This window comes from Lepidochelys kempii, chromosome 8 (assembly GCF_965140265.1).
Source record: "Lepidochelys kempii isolate rLepKem1 chromosome 8, rLepKem1.hap2, whole genome shotgun sequence".
NCBI classification, from domain to species: Eukaryota; Metazoa; Chordata; order Testudines; family Cheloniidae; genus Lepidochelys; species Lepidochelys kempii.
The window spans coordinates 30,269,765-30,293,784 of NC_133263.1; the positions used below are offsets into that span (position 1 = coordinate 30,269,765).

Consider the following 24,020-nt stretch of genomic DNA (forward strand, 5'->3'; position numbering starts at 1 on the left):
AGGTGGGAGACAGGAAGAGATTTTCAACATTCCTCTTAACGGAAAGCTCTTGGATACACCACTTTCCATACTGCCAAGCACAGGAGTTGAAAAAAGTCTGGCCCCAGAATGTCATGAAGTTGGCTTAAAAGTCACAGCATTTTAAAAAATAAAGTATTTTGGTTTTTATTTGCCTTCTGGGGTTGGAGTCACTAGGGAGCACATTCTGAAGCTTTCCTTTGCAACCATGAGAGTTGGAAGTTTGTTTGGGTTATTTTTTTTAAATGAAAGAGGGCATTCTCACTGAATTCAGGAGCACAGCTTTTTAAAACAAATCACAAACAGTCATGAAACTTGCAACAGAATGTCAAGAGTTGGCATCACCACCTTCTAAAAGCCTAGACTAAATCAAGATAGAAACTCTCCCTGGTGAAGCTGAGGTGAAGAGTACAACAGCAGAGCCATGACCACTCCTCTGACATGGGAAAAGAAGAGATACCTTAGAGCATGCTCATAACAGACATCGCCCAAAAAGTCCCATGTGGTTGCTGGGGGTGCCACCCTAAAATTAAAGATTAAAGCAGGTCAGCGCCAACTGCTCAACTCAAAAGCTGTTAAACAATGATGTAAAAAACAACCCACAATACATTTATGCCCTTATTCACATTTCTAATGCAGACTGGAGCAGTTGTTCTCACATACTCTTGCTATAGAACAAATGGGGATAACGCATGTGGCTTCTGGAGCCATGGATTACATCACAGTACTAGTGAGCACTAAAAACCAGGATTTAAAAGAATTCCCTCTCCATCTGGATAGGAATGGGAACATGGAAATAAACTGTGATCTGGAGAATTAAATCCAATTTGAAAACTTCCACATAGAGTCTTCCTAAGGCATTAACACGCAAATAGGAGGAAATGGATGTCCAAAATTGTTCTTGTTCCTTTATGTGAATCAAACAACTTTTTTCCTTCACAATAATCAAACTCTGACTAGGAAAAAAAATGCTGTCTGTTTCAAACACTCTTTTTAAGCCAAATGAAAACACATTGATCTAAAAGGACAAAAATGTTTCACAGATAATTCCCACAGGTAAATTTAGAAAGTGTAGTACAAATGAAACTTATTCACGGAGGTGATGGGTTGTTTCCCCAAAAGCTATAATAAATGCTATGAGGAAAACAAAATTACAGATGAAAATAGTTACCTTAAAATAAGTATGAAATTTGAAGTTGCTCCCTTTGTTTTTCTTATAGTCATCTTACATGGGATGTGCTACACAGTTCTCAGCAACAAAACAGTGATTGATCAGCTGAGTGTCTACTTAAATTGTTACTCTGTATGTCTGCTAGTAGATATTTGAAAATCATTTTGTATTTTATGTACATATGAATTCACAAAAGCACACACTCACCTTTGCAATGTTACATTGCCCGCAGCACATTGAAAAAGGAACCTAATTGAGCATTTGATTAATTTTGCACTAAACGAGTCACCATTTCAGAATTAATTTGGACACATCTTGGCTACATGAAACAAAGATAACTTGACAGATTTCAGAAATGCATTCCTTCAATATATGCATAGACAGAAAGGAGTGGACCATCTTTCGTTGTCTGGTATTTTCTCTTTCTACTCCGTATGTTCATTTGCGAAACAGTCATTCTTTCATTAAATGTAAATACTACCACATCCGGGGATGCATATGTAGCTGATGTTCAAGCATGACTACAGCATTCATTTTCTGCCAGAGCTAAAGTCTCATGCTGTATTTTAGGGAAATGTCAAATTATGTTTCAAAGATGGCCAGAACAGAGAGCAGTACTTTATTCCTCCAAATTATAGCCTCAATATACCAGAAATAGTCTTCTGCCTCTAACTATCCCAGCTTGGTGACCGAACAATAAAGCGAACAAACAATCAATGTATGCAGCTTTCTTGTGTGTGTGGTTTCTGATCATAAGGGAGCTTGGTTGCTTGCCTAACCACCTGGGGAGGAGGCTGAAACAGATGAACGTCTCCTGGCAGTACAGACAGAGAGGCAAAACTCTGATTAAGCCACTGACATGACAACTGGCAGCCCCTGCTCCTGGCACTCTTTAAAAGAGAACAATATGGCAATTTTCCAGCCAAATTCTCCCAATTAGGTAGTTAGTGAAACATTATCCACCCGAGGATAGAGTTGATGATAGGAGTAGAGGGGTTATATTTCACTAGATTAACAGCGTTGTTAATGCTGTCTATTTTGGCTTTCATGGCATTGGGTACACATTTTGTTAGGAGCTCAGTATCTGTGTAATGTGTTATTTTGTGCTATCCACAAGGTAGAGAAAGGCTTCTGCCATGGAAATGTGATAGGGGACCCTTTATCAAGCATGGGACCCTCACCATGTTGCATTACAAAAGGCTTCATGGCTCTCTTGGTCAGCAAGGTAAGTGCCAGATATTTTGAAAGCCATTTTACAAAGCTTTTATCCATCAACACTGCAGAGGATGGTCATGTTCGCCCCCCCCCCCTTGGTTTTTCAGGTTTTTTAAGTCATTAAACATTTCTCATTTTTATTTTAGCATCTGAAAAACAACTATTCCTACATTTTCCAGACTGGTATAGACAAAATGAAAAAGTTAATTGTGTCTGACAACGGAGCCATAATAGTGGTTCAGAACCTTTCAAGATGATTTGCCAGGATTCACCACAGGTGTTCATAAGTGTACTGTGTTAACTTTTGGGCACCATCACTCACCATGAAATGTGTTATTTATTTTGTATTTTCTTAGTGAAGTGTCCAAGTAACTGGCAAAGCAATCAGAGTGAATAACGTTATAAGCAGAAAGACAATTCACAGATTACAGTACCAAACAAAAGTTCTTACAAGAAACATCTGCCTCCTTCCCTCTAATAAATAAAATCACTCTTTAGCGCCTGTGCTACTTAATGGTTACACCAGTGGATGGATAGTTTTGTGGGATTGTTTTGTTTTTTAATTTGAATTATTAAGGAATTATCTATAACGGGCAAAATACTTTTAATTCTGACAGCAATAGTTGCAGTCTTCATTTGAGAACAAGAGCAAGTTCGTGAGATGGCCAGTCTTCTGTATTGCAAGTAAACAGCATAGGTGAACAGCACACATTTTAAACGACATGCCTGGCTTCATCTTCAAGCCTATTAGCATATGTGAAATACTACATGCCAGCGTAAGTTTCCCATTAGATGTTGTTTCACTGGTGTGTCCAAATTAGCTGATTATAGCATTTTAATACTTTTTAATTGAGCTGGTTAAATAATATAAGTAATTCAGCAAAGTGCCATGGCCCAGCCCACAAGCCTCTTGAGTCAGTAGGAAAGGAAGCGGTCATCCCCGCCTCCCTTAAGTGCCAGTCTACAGAACTGAATGGATGTGAAAAGGGGAAGCTAGCTGCAAGTCAGTAAAGGGCTGCAATGAGTTATCCCCCCCTGAGTACAGAGGAGGAATTCTGGTTGATTCAGAGTTCCTTCTAAGGATTCTTCCTGGGGCGGCATAGCTTACTGCTATCCTTACAGGCTTGAGTCCAAGGACTCAGACTAGCCCATTACTGAAATAATTTTTGAATAGTTTAAAATAAAAAAAAAAACATTACTTTTTAAACTACACACCATTCTACTTGTAAAGCCTTGTGTGGCATTTAGGTTTAAAACAAATATATAGAAGTGAAATGCACAAAATATTGAAAAGAACCAGGACAAAATATTTACCCATTTCTAGAAATGAACGCAGAATGTTCTCTAAAATGATTTAAAAAAAAAAGTTTCTCACTTTAAATTTTTGGCCATGTGGTTGTGGAAATACCACAGGAAAGCCTATCATAATGAGATTTACTAACCAATTTTGCAGGCTTAAAGGGATGCAATAAATTTTAAAAAGAAAAGGAGTACTTGTGTCACCTTAGAGACTAACCAATTTATTTGAGCATAAGCTTCCGTGAGCTACAGCTGTAGCTCACGAAAGCTTATGTTCAAATAAATTGGTTAGTCTCTAAGGTGACACAAGTACTCCTTTTCTTTTTGCAAATACAGACTAACACGGCTGTTACTCTGAAACCTGTCAATAAATTTTAAGTGGAGCTTCCATAAGCTTGCTAACTTGTGAGATTGACCTGTCTAATTCATGACAGCTTTGGATAAATCAGACCATACAAGTTTCAGGTTCTATTGGGACTTAACAATTAAGAGAATTCTTCTGTCCTCATCACAGAGCTTTGTAACTGAAAGTAAATGGATAAACTTAATGTTTGTAGCGTTGCAAGAGATTTATAAAACTGAAGAGCACCATTTTTAGTTTCCTAGTTCTGTTTTGTGTCTTTAGGTTTTTGTTTTTGTTTTTTTTTTAAAAAGTGGCTCCTAGTAAATGGAATTTATAAGACACAACCAAAAGCTATGTAAATCAACTAAAATATTTCCTACGTTAGTTAACTGTTCCTGCCAATAACCAGGTACAATTTTTCACACCCGCACTTCAGAAACAGAAATGGATGCTTTACGAAGGCTGAGCAGCAGTTTGGCAGGAAGAGCATAACTAATGCCAAATAACTCAAATAGGGCAAGTAAGTGCCATTGACATCACATTATGGCAGCCACACACATGGTTTCAAAATGTCCTGAGGCATTTAAGTGTATGTACAACTTGAGTTGCTAGCATGCTGACTACTAGGCAGTTCAAACTAGTTTTCACCAATTTTAAGTTTCTTCCTGTCTAACACTCTGTTTGAAACCTTAAGGCTGGAATCATATTTACTGAGACTCATTTTTCCAAGGAGACTTAGACACCTGACTGTAAGTTTCTGGTTGACTCAGGCTGTTGGTATTAAGCACATGCACACACAGACTTAAACGCACAAAGGAAGATAGAGGAATAACCTTTTTCCTCACGCACCATTTGAATCTTTAGATAATATCTGTCCACTCAATAGTGCATCAAAAGGAGGCTTTTAAGTCCTATATTTTTTTTGACTGATGTCCAGGGTTAAGACTTCCTTGCACTCATTAGTCTGGATTTAATGTTTCTTAGATCGTGACTGTCTTTGGATTGCTTCCACTGCAAGGACACAACAGCACTTCTAATGAATGAGCACAATTTTCACAAGATCTGAGTAGCCATGACTCCACCTTAAATCAAGGGGAGCAGCTCATGCTCAGCACCTCAACCTGGATCCCAGAGCAACACACTGCTATGCTCACTCGCACTTTCTGAGCTTCTAGCTCCTATTTTTTAAGTTAACGACAACATTTCTGAAAGACATCACTGGAAACTTTCATTTTTCACGTTTCTGAATGATGGGTACAAACCAGCAAGATTCCGATGCTTGTTTCCACCATCCCTGCACCTACTCAGACCCTCAATAATGTTCTTTACTCTGAAAGGATCACCTGAGATGAGGATGTGGAGAATAAAGCATTTTTCAAGATCTCTGCTGAGTTAGCTAACAAGAGTGGTAGTTAGCAACAGTAACTTTATCAGAGATGAACCTATAAAACAACTGAAGATGGAGACACCGCAGACCTTTAAAGTAAGGACCCAAACCCGAATTTAAGATCTTGGGTCAATCTCTAGTTTTCAGGCTGCCACCTACAAGTGAAACCCATGAACCATTTTGTACAGGCCAAGCATTTTCCCACATCACCTCCCCCTTTCAGGCTGTTCAAAAGAAGCCATTCCATTAAGTGATGGAAATAAGGTTCAATATGCAGCATGAAAACATTACAGCAGCAAGACAGTGTGGGCCAGATTGTGCCTCAGCACGCACATAGCAGCGTGCTGCAATGGAGTTCCTGTCATGCCCTTGGCAACTTCAAAACAAGGACCAGGCACAATGTTCCTGAACTTAGCGGAGTTCACCGGCTGATCCTTCTTAGAACCCCGAGGGACTCAAGCCAAGGGAGATAGGAGGGTCAGAACACTAGCTAGCTACACGAGCTGCTACAACTGAACCATGACGCACAATCCTAAACTCTCCCATTGCACTCGCTGGAGTTGCAGAGGGGCACCAGGGATATCCCTTGGGCAGTCAGACTCCCCCAGGTCCCTTATTCTGGACTGTGCATTAATGACACAATTGATCTTTTAATGTTTAAACCTTGACCATTTACACAGAACCTAGATCCAGTCACAAGAACATGATGAAATTAATGATGGGATCTCTGCTCCCCAAACACAGAAGTCTTCTTAGACACACACAGAACTATGAGAAAGTGTGTATTTCCCATATTCTTTACTAAACTTAAAAAAGGAAAAACTTGACTCTGTAAAACTAATTACCCTAAACTGCCTCACAGGACCTTCTAAGCTTCCTCCCAAGTAAATACTCTCCAGTGTGATCGCTTATCTGATTTTGTAATTAGATTAGCTGAACTCTCTCATTCACGCCGTAATATTCTGGGTTAATAATATTGAACATGAAAATCTTAGGAAGGAACTTAATGACAAGTACAACCGAACTGCAATTTATAAGCAAACATCATCTATGTTGGAAAGAAATAAACTGAGTGTAGAAACAGAAAAGAAACTACTGGACTTTAAAACATTTCCTTCTAGAATCTGCTCTGCAGGGGTCTCTATCAAAAACGTCCACATCTACAGCCCCCAACTAAAACCCCTCCAACGCATTATTAAGGATCTACAACCTATCCTAAAGGATGACCCAACACTCTCACAAGTCTTGGGAGACAGGCCAGTCCTTGCCTACAGACAGCCCCGCAACCTGAAGCAAATACTCACCAACAACCACATACCACACAACAGAACCACTAACCCAGGAACTTATCCTTGCAACAAAGCCCGTTGCCAATTGTGCCCACATATCTATTCAGGGGACACCATCACAGGGCCTAATAACATCAGCCACACTATCAGAGGCTCGTTCACCTGCACATCCACCAATGTGATCTATGCCATCATGTGCCAGCAATGCCCCTCTGCCATGTACATTGGTCAAACTGGACAGTCTCTACGTAAAAGAATAAATGGACACAAATCAGATGTCAAGAATTATAACATTCATAAACCAGTCGGAGAACACTTCAATCTCTCTGGTCACGCAATCACAGACATGAAGGTCGCTATCTTAAAACAAAAAAACTTCAAATCCAGACTCCAGCGAGAAACTGCTGAATTGGAATTCATTTGCAAATTGGATACTATTAATTTAGGCTTAAATAGAGACTGGGAGTGGCTAAGTCATTATGCAAGGTAGCCTGTTTCCTCTTGTTTTTTCCTACCCCCCCCCCCCCCAGATGTTCTGGTTTAACTTGGATTTAAACCTGGAGAATGGTCAGTTTAGATGAGCTATTACCAGCAGGAGAGTGAGTTTGTGTGTGTATGGGGGTGGGGGGGATGTGAGAAAACCTTGATCTATGCAGGAAATAGCCCGACTTGATTATGTAAAGAGTTGTCACTTTGGATGGGCTAGCACCAGCAGGAGAGTGAATTTGTGTGGGGGGGTGGAGGGTGAGAAAACCTGGATTTGTGCTGGAAATGGCCCACCTGTTGATCACTTTAGATAAGCTATTACCAGCAGGACAGTGGGGTGGGAGGAGGTATTGTTTCATGATTTCTGTGTGTATATAAAGTCTGCTGCAGTTTCCACGGTAAACATCTGATGAAGTGAGCTGTAGCTCACGAAAGCTCATGCTCAAATAAATTGGTTAGTCTCTAAGGTGCCACAAGTACTCCTTTTCTTTTTACTAAGATGCAGATCGACATTAAAATACCTACAGTGCTAGGGACTGAAATTAAATAGTACTCCTGAAATAAAAAGAGGGTTTACTTTGTAGCCCCTTAAAGCTTAGGCTTAAATTTGGCATTCAAAAGGCATTTCCAAACTGAGAAGAGATTTTTTAAAGGAGTAAGACTGGGAAAGTATATGGATTCTGTTGAGTAAATCATCGAGCTCAGGTTCAGCTACTAAATTTTCAATTTTCATTAAATCTGGTCCTTTTGGATTTAGTTGAGTTCCTGCTTATTTGAGAAAGTGCTCATCCTAAAGGATAATTTGTATTACTGCTCCACTTAAGGCATACACTTTTGATATAGCTAAATGGCAAATATGTCTGAAATTAATGCACATTAGGTTCTGAGTAGAGAGAAAGAAGCAGTACTAGAAATATTTAAAGTTTTGCAAAATTGTATTTATCAGAAAACCCTTCCTTGCCTCTAGAAAGCTACCAACAACGATGGCCAAATGTAACATTCCAGCTTCCTCTTCAAGGGCCTGAACCATTAACTTCAAAGGATGTTGGACCAAGCCATGAAATAGTTTGTTGACACACACCGTATAGGGCCAGATTTATCCAAGAGACATTTGATAAATTTGGTCCTTAAAAAGCAGAGGTTTCAGAGTAACAGCCGTGTTAGTCTGTATTCGCAAAAAGAAAAGGAGTACTTGTGGCACCTTAGAGACTAGCCAATTTATTTGAGCATCCGATGAAGTGAGCTGTAGCTCACGAAAGCTTATGCTCAAATAAATTGGTTAGTCTCTAAGGTGCCACAAGTACTCCTTTTCTTTTTGCAAAAAGCAGAGGGGCTTTTCTGAATAGTGTAATTGAAAATATGGCTTCAGCAAGTGAGGCATCTGTTTGTGCAGACATCCAAATGGCAGAATTTGCTACCTCCTCTAATTGGTGGCATATTCCATTTTCTTATTGATTTTAAGCTCCTGATTAGAATGGTTGTGGAATAATACTCTGCAAAACAATATTACATCTGAAGTTTTCTTTATTTTGGGTTATGCTGTTACTCATTTTCAAATACAGAGATTCTTTTAAATAGAATGTAAAATGGAGGCTGTCAGAAGAATAATTGTGTACACAATCAGGTTCTATTGCATGCTGTGATTACAAAAATGGAGGTCTAAGACCACAATCTTACATGCTGAACTCAGACTGCCTATTTTGTTGCTCTTTAAACTGTCATTATTCCAACCACTGAAATTAAAACAAGGCTACCTCAGTAAGGGTTTGGTGTGGTATTTTTGGAAGCTTCCATTCTCCAGGCTCAAGTCATACATGTACACACTTACATATGTTGCTATTGTATCAGTGTTTCCCCTTCTGATGCGTAATCTTTTTAAGCCTACAAGTCACAAGAAAACACCAACTTGGGCCATATGTTCTCTCCTCCCACCATCTTTTAAATACACAAACTGTTACAGCATTCACTTCACTGAGAATTTAAATGTTTTTTAGAGCTACTTTACTGGGACTTTCATCTTTTTAGGGAGATTTTCTTAATCACCATAGGAACAGGGTTTCTAATACTAAGTGTTATAATCCAGGTGAAACCATAAGAGATTTTAAAACCATGGGAAAGCTTCCCATTCATAAAGTGAAGCGACACAAAAATCAAGAAACTATGCCATGAAATTTGGGTGTCAGAAGAAAATTTAAACTACTATGTAGCATAGGAACATACTTGTCTTCACCATTTTTCCAGGATTTCTTGTTAAATTTACTATTTTATTGTAAGAATGGCTTTATTGATGTGGTGCTCGCTGTGAGACATAGTAGCCTGAACTTCTATTCACAACTGTTGGCAGAAAGTTGAAGATGACACTGCTTGCTTCCCTCCAAAAGAACCCAACAGTGTGATTTGTGCAATGTTTCCAGCCTGAGGAATTCTTGACAAGTGCATTCCTTTCATACCAATCTCTCACTTGGAGGAATTAAGCCTGGACCCAGTTTCTGAAATTCACTGAGCATACCTCTCACTTCCCCATTAGCTGCAGAACATAAACCAAGATCCTAAGAGATCTGCACATCGGAAGAGAACTACAGTTACTTCTAATTAATTAGTTAATTGCTGCTAAGAAATGTTTGGTTTCACCATGATTTTATTTTAACATCCAGTTATTTAGCTTTATTTGCCTTAATGCTATTTTAATTATAGACTTCCAGGAAAACATGTATAATACATTTTCAAAGTAGGTACTAGTGTCATTTTGGAAGTAGTTCATTGTTAACTGCTATAAATTAGTTCAGCTGAAGGAAAAGCACATTTGTTTTTTGGGATAAAATATAGCCCTGTAAAGTAGCACTCTCAGTTCTGAAACAGTTGGGCTTTAATGTCAAATACCCAAATCAACAACAACTGTCATGTTTACAACTGCAGAGGAAAGACATAGTGGCTAACCATATTTAAACTACTAAAAGCAAGAAAAACAGTTTAAAGTGTGTAATTTGCTTCAAGTGTAACTGACATTTCAGTTTAAAAGCTCCTCACAACTGTCCAGACATCATTCTCTACTCAGAATAAAATAAAAGCAGTCAGTCAGTCACAGTCATACATGGGAATCACTCAAACTACTAATGTGGGCTTGTGATACAGTATCAATTTTCAGAGAGGTCTGTGGCTGTGACAGTGAGTACACTTGTTCACATTTGATTAAAAGATGCCCATAACTGCCAATGGACTATCATGGCTGCATGTGCACAAAGTACACATTCAGGCATTCATTCTGGGTTTTGAGGGCCTAAGCAAAACACAGACATTTGAAAATTTTGGGTCTCTCCCAAACAGTAAGCATTTAATATGGTCAATATCTCCTTGCCAAATTCATATCATATGGCAATGTGAAAATAAAATAGTCTGATAATGCAACCATTATCAGAGGTTAACAGTGTGAGAATGATAGGGAATGTCTAATCAGTTCTAGGTTATTGCCTGTCATACCTCATATGCTAAAGACTAAAGAAGTTAAGGAACATCAGATTTAATTAAATGACTTATTTCCAAACTTTTTATAAAAGAGGTCGAGTGCCTAATATTGTTTCTGGACTGGTTATAAGCCCTCATGTTCAACTGCTTATAACTTGATCAAACTTTAAACATTTGGGCTACTGTTTTCCAGGCTTGGTACCTGCTTCACAGTTTACTTTTTAAAAGTCAGCAAAAACTGATCAGACATTTCCTAGAACAATGAGAGCAAAAATAGATTGTTTTGTCAATGTTATTTTGTTATTTATTTATTTGAAGAACTCTTGTGGCATCGTGATTAGAGCCCTACCAAATTCATGGTCCATTTTGGCCAATTTCACGGTCACAGTATTTTTAAAATAGTAAATCTCATGATTTCAGCTATTTAAATCTGAAATGTTACAGTGTTGCAGTTGTAGGGGTCCTGACCCAAAATGGAGTTGTGGGGGGGGAAAGGTGGGGGGGGGGGGTCGCAAGGTTATTGTAAGCGGGGTTGTGGTATTGATACCCTTATGTCTGTGCTGCTGCCTTCAGAACTGGGTGTCCAGAGAGCAGCGGCTGCTGGCCAGGAGCCCAGCTCTGAAGGCAGTGCTGCCGCCAGCAGCAGCAGTGCAGAGGGCAGGATGGCACGGTATGGCATTGCCACCCTTACTTCTGCGCTGCTGCCTGCAGAGCGGGGCCCTCAGCCGCCGCTCTCCGGCCGCCCAGCTCTGCAGGGAGAGTGCAGAAGTAAGGTGATATGGTATGGCACTGCCACTCTTACTTCTGCACTGCTGCTGGCAGGGCACTGCCTCAGAGCTGGGTGCCCGGCCAACAGCTGCCCCGCTCTGGCCGCCCAGCTCTGAAGGCAGCGCAGAAATAAGGGTGGCAAAATAACCTTGTGACCCCCTGCAACTCCCTTTTGGGTCAGGACCCCAAATTTGAGAAACTCTAATCTCCCCCATGCAATTGGTATAGTATAAGGTAAAAGCACACAAAAGACCAGATTTCACGGAGGGAGACCAGATTTTACGGTTAGTGAAACGTTTTTCATGGCCGGGAATTTGGTAGAGCCCTAATCATGAATAGTAATTTGGCAGGGGGAATTGGTGAAGTCAGAGGAGTGTTTTTTGCTGTCCATGAAACCTGCTCAAATTATAAACCTCTGAAAACTGCTATTTGCATATGCCCAGTACAGCTTTTTAAAATCTTGCTGTTATAATTGCAAATATTCCACCTACACCAAGCACAAACCACAACCCCACTGACCTCCATCTGCACTAAGTAGTCTCTGATATCACAGACTTATACAAATGCACTACCATAATACCTGTAAAATAGTTTTCCATCACAGGATATAAAGCTCCCTACAGGAACTTGTATTACATAAACTATGTGCAAGATGCTTGGTACGGGGAAGCATGTTTTTTGTGAGTTATGCTTTGATAATTAACAAATTGGCAATGAGACAAAATATCATAGTTTGAAGAGCAAATAAAGACATCAATGAGAGGGAATGACACCCAATATGAGTTCTTCATCAATAATATAGATGGCAAAAAACGTAGGCCCATAAAATTTTAAAAGAAAATCAGTGGAGGAATCAGCAATTGAACATAGATCAAGTCCCACTTCCCATTTTAATTATAAAACTATCCTTCCCTTCACACACTTCCAACTGAAAATAGTGATTGTGCTATTTGTCAAACTATTTCTATCCCTGTCTGCTTAATGTGATTAAAGTGTTCATTAAAAAAAAAGTAACTTTCAACCCCGACCTTACAATTTAATGACCCATTTATCTTAAATAAAGAACTAAGGAACCAATGACAACAGGGAGTGACTTTCAGAAAGATTTCATCCCTATCTGACCCTACCTGATCCAAATCAATAGAATAATTGGAAAAGGCAAACTACCCAGTCACTCGTAGCAATTATTATGAACATGTGTGAAGGTACCCATCACCATGGTATCTCTGAATGCCTTAAATGATTTAAATTAGATCACTAACAGTTCCAAAGTGAGGTGCAATAACACCATCTGCTTTCGCTAAGATACAGAGATGATACAGTTCTGGCCAATTGGCTAAGAGCCCAGGCTTTCATATCTTACAATCAGTTGAAAGCCTAGGCAAAAATGAGTCCAGCAACCCTTTCTGAATATGTCCAGGTTTGCACTTAAATATAGTTTCCGCATGGGCAACCCTGCTTCTATGGAGCTCCACAGTACATTTGGGACAATACTAAAAACAAAAAAAATACTAATTGGGGAAATCATGTTGCAGCCTAGTGAAAGTAAAACCAGAATAAAATCTAATGGTAAGCCAATAACACATCAAATGTTTTATTTTTCAAAGCATACTCTTTGTTTCCCTGCTTCTTAAATTGATGAATTCATGTTTCCTTCAGACTGGCTCTCATTTACAGACTTCAAGGATATATCCAGAATGAAGAGCAAGCACAAAGGAGAACACGCTCTTACTTTTATGCTGAAAGTTGCTTATGCCCACCATCAAGAGTCTTGGATGCAAGACACTCACAGGCATCCTTAAAATAAACAGATGTGCTAAAGCACCTTCCTTTATGGCTAATAGTAATAAGAGCAGTTGAGACTCTCTTGCAGTACAAAGCAGCTGGGCAAAAAGGAGGGGGCTAATGCCAGGAGCAAAACCATGCAATGCCACAAGAGATGCAGTGTGGAGTTAGTTCAGGTAGATACCAAAGACAGGGGTGTTGGTTCCTTGCAATCGGAATGATCTGAAGGTGCTGTAATGTGATGCTGTAAGGAAGCAGAAAAACAGCCATGCCCTGGGCTCAAGACTTGAGCATCTGTCTTGGAATCTCTGCAGAAGCCTATGTGCTGTAAATTCCTAACACTCTTCCAGGAAACAGGACTCTGTGTGTGTGTGTGTGTGTGTGTGTGTGTGTGTCATTCCACTAAAGAGTGTGTTTTTACGCTGAGATAGTGATCTCCGTCTCACCGATATCTCATCCCAACTGAATCAGCCCACAAGACCCTGAATTCTGACTTTCCAGTCAACCAAAGGGGCAACATTATGTTCTTTTTAAGTAGTGTTTCTAGTTGCCTACTATATGAAAAGGTTTGCTACTGTGTTTACCATGGCTCAAGTTGGTTTGCAAGAGCTGGAGACTACTGTTTAATACTGAACAGCTCTACTGGGAAGTGTGTTATATAACTAACCAGTCAACATTAGGCCACTGAGTGGGTGGGATGTCTTTTCCTTACTCACACACCTATAAAGCTGCAATGATATAACTCCTGAAGAATGCTCCTGTTGGGGGAGGTTGGGGTTTAGACTCATTTTTACCTAATTCCCAACCTTATTTGATTTAACATTTCTAGGGGCTTAGGAGGTAATCATGAAAGTTATACTCTACTCTTTCCACGGTCTCCTTTCACGAAGGCCCCACCATAACCACAAAATCTGACTTCTGTACCCATACTGTGAAGATACAATACTCACAAATCTCCATATGGTTTTAAACATTTATAGGCTCACAGCACTGACACTTTCAGATAGCTAAATCTCAATCATCCAAGTAAAAACAACTTTAGCACAAAATTTTTTTGTTTTTATAGCTAACATTTTCCCAGCATCACTTAAACTTACATTTTCTCATTCTGTACTGTTAGTAAGTTTGTGGAACAGAAGAAGCCATAAAAATGCAATATCAGAACAAAAATATAAATACCCTCCATTTAACAGAGAAAAAAAGATGGAAAATAGCGTACTCTATAGAAATAAAGCAAATTAGTTTACCATCTCAATTGGCTATAGACAGAGAGCAGAAATTCTGTGATACGTAGCATGAAGGACATAGTCAAATTCTCCAGCTCCATCATTTTGTGGACCATATTGAGAGACACGTTCAACATGACCCACCTCCCCAACAATCCGTTCCTTGACTCTCAAAATGAGTTATTCTGTTAATTACCAGGAAGGGGTGTGCTGACTACGGGTGGTCAACTTATCTTTTACTTTGTACATTGCTGACCATCCAACCATTTAAAATCTTTAAGCTAAGGTCTTAATAGAAATATTTGGGTGGGTGGAGGAGGGCTTGTTAGTTCATTTCCTGTGAAACATCTTCAGCTTGACTTTGTTCATGAATTTCTCTGGAGTTCTTTCCTTTAAAATATTTGCTTGGGTTGCTGGATAATGACTGTTGTGGGTGGTGATTAAGAAGTAACATCTACAGGAGATGTGTGTGGTACTATGGGAGCTACAGCTAGTTGGATTTAAGATTAATGGAGGTTTCCCCATAATCCTCACTCATTTTCTGCAGATTACTCCAGACTCCCATCCATGCCCTCTCCAGTTTTCAGCACCCCTTTTTCATGCATTACAGGATCCTGCATTCCCTCCTTCCTCTGATTACTTGACTTCACCTATGTACCTTATTATCTGCCTTGGTATACTTCACGCTTCCCATGTCTGTAAGATCTTCTACATCCCCCCCTCCCTCCCAACTCACACACATGCACAGTATGCCATGCCAGGGTCCTTTCTCCCTACCAGCCCAAGTCTCTGGGCAGTGAACCTCCTATTGTGAAACCTAAGAGCATAGTTCTATGCAACCTGTTTATTTGCACAGTCCATCTCCTTCTCCCCCCAGCAAGCCATGTTCTTTCATATTCATATCCCTTCTACACTCTTGCCCCACTTAATTTCCTTCTATTTCTACTCCTGTTCCCAGACCATATCCCCCTACTGAATTAAGTAGCTCATGAGGATATATTTATGAATTTCACAATATTGAGATCCACTTGGATACTCTTCCTCCAGGACTTTACTCCACTACTTTGAGATTCTAAAAGGCATCATTTTAGCAAAATAAAAATGTACGTGGAATTTCTAAACCAACCCCTTTCTCCAACATGCTAAGCCCAATGGACGTTTTTTTAAATCTTTTTAAGGACGGATATATTTGCAAAACACTAACTTTTAAACTTTTATGAATTTTACCAAATTTCTTGAAAAAACTCTTCTCGGAAAAGATGTAGCACACAACATTTCTTTTCCAGGAAGTACATGGAAGGGATTAAAGTCCAGGGATCTTGTATTAAGTTGCACATGGCAATCCAACAATGGCAATTGCAGTGGAAAAGTGAACAGTACATACTATGCTAACTTGACCTGAAAGTTGTGGAATTATCAATAAATATACTCCAATTCATTATACCAAAAAGTTGTAGAAGTTAAAAGCTTTAGAAAGTTGGCTTATAACAGGAAGCTACCTTCTACTTTATGTTTGGAATTGGGACACCCACTTCATAAAAGCAATATTCCATATTGTTTTCTTTCCACACTCATGCAGAATGTTGATTTTGTTACCTCCAAGACCATTTGGGCCACTGTACAGGTAAACACAGTAATCAACTGCTGAGTGAGGGATAATTTTGATATATCTCTTCTCTCAGTGTATTGCAGCAACTCTGCAAGAAAGAGTTTTTACACGCTCTTAATTTTGTTATTCTTGCTTAGCTGTTACTTGGGCAAGATGTTTCTTGCATTAATGAACATAACTAATAGGGGAAATTAGCTAAGGTGCAAGTGGAAGCTCTTCTCTCCAGATAAAGGTTCACATTACTCGCCAGGGCCATGCAGTATCTACCCCCTGCCACCAAGATTTTAAAAAAAATATTACCTGACAAAAAAGTAGGATAACCTGCTGCTAGAAACAGTTAATTCTCTGATACTCCTTCTGAACATGAAGTGCAGGGTCGCTACTCAGTCAGGATATTGGTTTTACAAGAACTCTCTCCATTCTACAATGCTACAGGAACTGTGGACAGCAGCTCCAGAAAGTGTAATTACAAAACAGTCTCAAATGACAACATCAAAAGAGCTCTGGTCATGTAAGCTCACACTAATCCTTTTGTAACAAAAGAAAGGCTTCTATCTGGAGTCAAAAGAAGCAGAAATTATCTCTTCAGACAGATAGAGCATTCAAAGGAAAAGGGGCAATAAGTAAGCTGAACCCTCACGGCAGTTACAGTACACCACTGACCTTTAGGGTTCCTCAGAGTGTTTTTTTTAAATGCAAGGACAGTTATGATTCTTCATGGAGGATCAAAAAGGTGGCTTATTAAAACACACTTCTCCCATTTCCCTACTGGTCACTAATTCTTTTATGAACTACTCGCCCTTTCTTACGCTTTTGAGCGCAAGAGAAAAGTTTTAACAGAACGTGTAAAAACAGTCAAAACTCATTTACATTTGCTTGGCTACACACACAGTTTGGTGGATTGAAAAGTGGCTCTATGACAATAAACCAAGGGCAATGGACTATACACTCTCTCAGGTTTAGGGAGTTCCTAGTGACATAACCACAGAAGACTTCAGGTTTCATCTCAAATATCTTCATTAGTGATTTCGAACAAGGATGAACTAGCACATAGTGATATTAACAGTTGATACTACATGGTTAACGGCAATAATGACCATGTATAAAAACCTATATAAGTTAACAACCTGGGCAGAAATTTAAGTGTGTTTCAGCCTGTAAAAATCAGAAGCTAGTACACTTTTGGGGGAAATAATAGGAATGGTGATTCAAGAGAGAAACCTGGAAAGCATAAATACTAGAAGTGCTTTAAGGATAACAGACAACAAATTAAACAAGAATTGAAACGCAGTATGGTAGCAAAACTAAGCGAGTGCAATTGTGGGCAATGTCAATGCAATCTTTGATGTACTGTAGAAGTACAAAATCTTCACATGATATATTGCAATCTTTTCCCATTTGAGTTGATCTTTTCAGTGTTACCTGCTCCATTGTCTTGATCTTAGGTTATGAAGCTGTAAAAAACTTTGTGCTATGCTAGTTAAGCTGACATTCATTCGATAATAAATATTCATGCAACACAAAATTTCCATCCCACCACCAACCTCAGCCTGGTCCAGTCCACACAAGAGATCCACTTCCTGGACACTACAGTGCTAATAAACAATGGTCACATAAACACCACCCTATACCGGAAACCTACTGACCGCTATTCCTACCTGCATGCCTCCAGCTTTCACCCTGACCACACCACACGATCCATCGTCTACAGCCAAGCTCTGCGATACAACCGCATTTGCTCCAACCCCTCAGACAGAGACAAACACCTACAAGATCTCTGTCAAGCTTTCTTACAACTACAATACCCACCTGCAGAAGTAAAGAAACAGATTGATAGAGCCAGAAGAGTTCCCAGAAGTTACCTACTACAGGACAGGCCTAACAAAGAAAATAACAGAACGCCACTAGCCGTCACCTTCAGCCCCCAACTAAAACCCCTCCAACGCATTATTAAGGATCTACAACCTATCCTAAAGGATGACCCAACACTCTCACAAATCTTGGGAGACAGGCCAGTCCTTGCCTACAGACAGCCCCGCAACCTGAAGCAAATACTCAACAACAACCACATACCACACAACAGAATCACTAACCCAGGAACTTATCCTTGCAACAAAGCCCGTTGCCAATTGTGCCCACATATCTATTCAGGGGACACCATCACAGGGCCTAATAACATCAGCCACACTATCAGAGGCTCGTTCACCTGCACATCCACCAATGTGATATATGCCATCATGTGCCAGCAATGCCCCTCTGCCATGTACATTGGTCAAACTGGACAGTCTCTACGTAAAAGAACAAATGGACACAAATCAGATGTCAAGAATTATAACATTCATAAACCAGTCGGAGAACACTTCAATCTCTCTGGTCACGCAATCACAGACATGAAGGTTGCTATCTTAAAACAAAAAAAATTCAAATCCAGACTCCAGCGAGAAACTGCTGAATTGGAATTCATTTGCAAATTGGATACTATTAATTTAGGCTTAAATAGAGACTTGGAGTGGCTAAGTCATTAGGCAAGGTAGCCTGTTTCCTCTTGTTTTTTCCTACCCCCCCCCAGATGTTCTGGTTTAACTTGGATTTAAACTTGAAGAGTGGTCAGTTTGGATGAGCTATTACCAGCAGGAGAGTGAGTTTGTGTGTGTATGGGGGTGGGGGGGATGTGAGAAAACCTGGATTTGTGCAGGAAATAGCCCAACTTGATTGTCATGCACATTGTGTAAAGAGTTGTCACTTTGGATGGGCTATCACCAGCAAGAGAGTGAATTTGTGTGGGGGGTGGAGGGTGAGAAAACCTGGATTTGTGCTGGAAATGGCCCACCTGATGATCACTTTAGATAAGCTATAACCAGCAGGACAGTGGGGTGGGAGGAGGTATTGGTTCATATTCTCTGTGTATATATAAAGTCTGCTGCAGTTTCCACGATATGCATCTGAGGAAGTGAGCTGTAGCTCACGAAAGCTTATGCTCTAATAAATTGGTTAGTCTCTAAGGTGCCACAAGTACTCCTTTTCTTTTTGCGAATACAGACTAACACAGCTGTTACTCTGAAACACAAAATTAAGATGGTGAGGATGGTCAGTCTTAACATAGTTTCTGAAAAGCCATATTCTGACACAGACAGAGAGCTCATTTAAAACTCCATTGACCAAAGCAATCAAAAATACAAATGCAGGAATTTTTTCTGACCTAGCAGGAGAATGGGGTAGAGGACCTAATGTATTGTTTTTCTATCTTTAAAGTCTATGTTTAGATGAAAAAAATGTGTATTCACTAACATCATTTCAAAAATATTTTCTTTGCTTCAATGTGACCATAATTAAAATGGTTTTGGTAGAAAGAGCTTGTTTGTCAAAGGCTTCCCTCTTTGAAATAAATAAAAGTATACCACTAAGCAAAACAAAAAACAAAATGAAAACATTTCTCTAAGCTAAAACATTATATATACCCACATGGCAGGTACTGTTTTCATTTCTGTCCCCGTAACTCTAGGTTCTGCACAGTGGCATCTACATTGCTATACTGAGTTCTGCTTTGAGGCATAATCTTTATAACTCTAATGATATGTTGATATCTATCCTTCGGTTGACTGACATGACTAAAAAAAAATTAATGATGCTGTGACAGTTTTATTACTTCTTCATTTACAAACTAATAGGATGGATGATCTCACACTGCACACCCAGCAGCCTACAATCCCTGTTCTTAATGCGTTTTTCACACAGCAACCACCACCTTCTGCAAAATAAGGTCGGTTTCTCCCCTGGGGCTTCAGAGACAGTAGTAGCAACATCCTACAGCAGATCCACTATCTCCTGAACGTCATTTTAAGACCCCTTTAAGTGCTCATGCAGAGAAGTCACAATAGGGAAGAATAGCACGGTATTCAAATAACAGATTCAAGCCAGGTACTTGCTTATGTATACTCATCCAATCTGCATGGCTCTTGAAGTTCAGGGTTCTCATGCTGGTCATGTATGACAATTCAGCAATGGCAATTTGCACTGGAAAAATTAGTGTACTGTGCTAACCTGATATGAAACTTGTGAAAGTATCAATCAATATTACTCCAATTCCTTATACCGAACATAAGTCCAGTTTGCTTTTCTGCATTGACCTAGCTAATACAAGCTGAACACCTCTGTAGCTTTTTAAGCAGCAAGAAACAGCTGGCAGATAATGCTCAGAATTTTCCTACTAACTAGCTGTAACTAATGGGTTAGGGCAACAACAAATAATCTCTTTCAAATGATTGTGCTCATGGGAGCAGCTGAATTTCTGTAAGAGAGCCTCTGACAGCTCCAGTAAGTGTGCAGGGAGCCTAGAAAAAAAGAGGATACCGAATGGCTGCCAATAGAATTAACTCTAGAGGATAAAGTACCGCTGCCCACTGAACTGGGTATGCTCCTGCAGTAAAATGGCTCTAGGTGGAAATAGTGGAAACTCAAGTGGCACAGCAACCTAAACATATGCTCTACTTGAAAACCAAATGGTTCTGGTGAGGGAGTCTGCCACCATGCATACGAAACCAGTAGAGTTTGGCACTGCACCTGGATACCTTCAAATTCCTTTAGACTCTTTCTGAACAAGTTTTGCTGAATTCAAACTGTCAAATATGCTAATAAAATTATTCAGTACTGTAAAACAGTGATTCAGATTTTGAAATTAATATGGAAATTCATGTTTGAACTACATAGTGGTACTTTAAGTTAGTTTAATCATCTCCTACTGTTGGACATTCTAGTTTCTTCCATCATAACCCAGGAGTTAAGTTGGCAAATTAGTTCAGGCCAATAAGAATCTAAAGTAATTTCCAACAAGGTTTTGCCTTCGAGAGTCATCTAATACCAAATAGTAAGTTACACTTAGATAGCACCTTACCAACATTAAGCTTCTCAACAATCATGCAAGGTACTATCCATGTATTACACTTCACAGATCTGAGGTACGGAAAGTTTGGTAACTTTCTACCAGGGTCGCAGAGCAAGTCTCTTGCACATACTTAATATAGAATTTCCTACTCCCCTGTGACTTGCTGTAACCACTATTGAACACAATTTCCCAAAAAAGGCACAGTGGACCGGTGATTCAAGACTGTATTCCCTTTCTCTGCCACTTACTTCTCATATGACATTGCACTTCAGTGTGCCTCCATTTCCCCTGCATGTAAAATTGGTAAATTGTATAAAGGTTTATTCCTGTCTGAAGCACTCTGGGACCTCGTGCATGAAAGGCAGTATGTAAAAGAAAAATTACTATGTTACATTATGGTCTGGGATTAGGGTTTTAATTTACTGTGTGGGTTTTGAGACAAGGGACTACCCTACCCACAGGATTTATTCAGCACACAATATGATCTGAATACAACTCAGTCTTCTGTTGATTTCATTAGATTTTTTGTAGAGATTGGTAATTTACTACTCTCCATAGGTCATATGCCTTTTTGGCTTTAATTTTTTAAATTAATGTCTCCGCCCAAACTGCTGAGAAATAATCCCTCCTCTGCTCTAGAATTTCATGTTTACTTTTCAAGAAACAACACGGCCTGTATCCCTCCCCTTGCCCCACCAGTTAAACCATGTTTAAAATATGCAGTTTCACTCCTAGACAGCACAGAAAGGTAATGCTGAAAGTGTGCCCCAAACCTGCCACCCAGATTCTGTTAGACAGAAAGATGCTTTGATACACAGCAGCCATTCAGAAAATCAGGTAATTTCCCAGAACAAATAAGTTTCCTCTTATTATGGGGGACGGATAGCTCAGTGGTTTGAGCATTGGCCTGCTAAACCCAGGGTTGTGAGTTCAATCCTTGAGGGGGCCATTTAGGGATCTGGAGCAAAAATTGGGGATTGGTCCTGCTTTGAGTAGGAGGTTGGACTAGATGACCTCCTGAGGTCCCTTCCAACCCTGATATTCTATGATCTTAAACAGAAAAGCAGGTTCCTTAACAGTTTTCTAATGGTTTTGCACCTACATATAACTGCACTTGAATTCTGCCTCGAATTTCATTGTGGACTTTCACAATAAATCATGTAACTATCTACCAGTTTACAGATAGATACGGAATATTTGCACGATCAAGATCTGAGGTGCTATTCTGCAGCTGCAAAATTGTAGTCAGCTAATGCTCATGCCCTGAGGTCTATTATTCTTAATTGCAGACATGCTAATTGCCATGCACCTTGTGAAATCTACAAATGCACTTGATTTTACAAAATATGAAGAGGTAGCACATGTCACAGCAGCTTCAACCTTTTACTTGTTGACCTCTTAACTCACTTAACGCTTACTAATCCTTTGTAATAAAGGTTTCAATTGCTGTTATACTTACAATTAAATTTAGTGCCTCCAAAAAGGTGGACATTTCTTTGGACTGTGAAGTACTGTCACTGTTATATTCATAACAGTATTTTAGTTGTCTGCATGTGGATTCAGATATACTGTAATAGCAACTCCAAAACACCAGTGTCACTAAGATGACTGTTTCCATGGAGAAGAAAAAAGGTCTATTCATAATTAATGGAAAAAAAATTCAACCCAACATCAGTCAAGGTTGACAGGGGAACTTTTCTTTTAAAGACTAAAAAAAACCCTTGAAAAAATTGTCATCTATGTCAACTGTTTACATTGCTTTTTTTCTGCAACTTGAAGGCAATGTCTCAGAGAAAAGCTGTCATGGAAACACATTTTTATTGCAGATGACAAGTTGGCGTAAAGATAACGCAGGTGAATAAAGGCTAAGGGAAATAAAGCTCCTTGTCAGGCAGTAACAGAGAAAAAAAAAGGAGAATACACCACACAGTTTTATTCCTGTAATTAAATGTCAGATGTACACAACGCAAGAAAATAATTAGTACAGCATAACTGATTACCATGCAGCTGAAGCCCCGTATATTCGCCAAACAATTTGTACCAACACAACACAAGCTGTTCAAAGAAACTGATTTTTTTTTAATTTCTCCATGTAACAATCCAATTCTACCAGTGCCTAAAATACAGTGTTTCATTATTAATACAATGCCTTCTAACAAGCTAATGGAAGGTCAATTTGTAACACAGGCATGCATGAGAGGTTGCAATCTTTACCATGCAGTAGTTGATTCTCAAGATAGTACACATAATGCACCCCATTTATCTAGGAGCTGGGTGAAGCCTTCAGCAAAAAGAGCTGCCATTCTATAAGAGCATCTGATAACCTGCAAGATATGACTAAAAAAATCTAAGTACTGAAATTAATTAACAAATGTCAAGTGGGCTGCTTCTGGGAGCCTTCTCTGCTCAAGAGATACTTAGCTCCAGACATTGCTAAATGCTTGGGGAAAATCTTCTGATATAATCCAGAACTACAGGAATTCTGCTTGTCTCAGTTCTGGTCCAAATAATCCATTCATGGTAGTACTTATGTATCCTTCTTATGTATCTCCAAGTGGAAACCCCAAGCTTCATATTTTCTCATCTACAGGGTGACATGAGTTATTTGGTGTCACAAGTTGTTTACCAGTGTTTCTGTGAATCTCAGTCTAATTACCATTGTTTTTAATTAACTTTGTTTTTACCACCTAGCTTTTCACACACTGTCACAGCTTGTGAAGATTTACTGTACACTGCATAAAAGCAAAATAGCTGGTGTAAGTAACTGTGCTCTAGGTGCCCAAATTCTCTTGAGATGGACCACAAAGTTACATTCTGCAATCCTTACTCAAGCAAAAATGTCCCATGGACTTCAACAGAGGTATTATACAAGTAAGGAATGCAAAACATGGACTTTTGTGATCCATTCTTACAAAAGGAAATATCATGAGATCTCATGGGAAGTCATTTTTGGGGTAATTGCTGCAAACTGCAGCAATGTGATTTTTAAGAAGCTAATCAAAGTGTGTTTGACTTGGTTCTGGCCTCACTACAAGTATTTCTACCACCAGAAAAATTTTTGACACTTTTACTGCTCCTGC

At 39.4% G+C, this 24,020-nt stretch overlaps 1 protein-coding gene across 1 annotated transcript in view; it reads right to left on the reverse strand.

Annotated features, from left to right (window-relative positions):
- Positions 1–24,020, reverse strand: part of SLIT3 (slit guidance ligand 3) — an 802,550-nt gene that overhangs the window by 621,885 nt on the left and 156,645 nt on the right. The window lies entirely within an intron of this gene.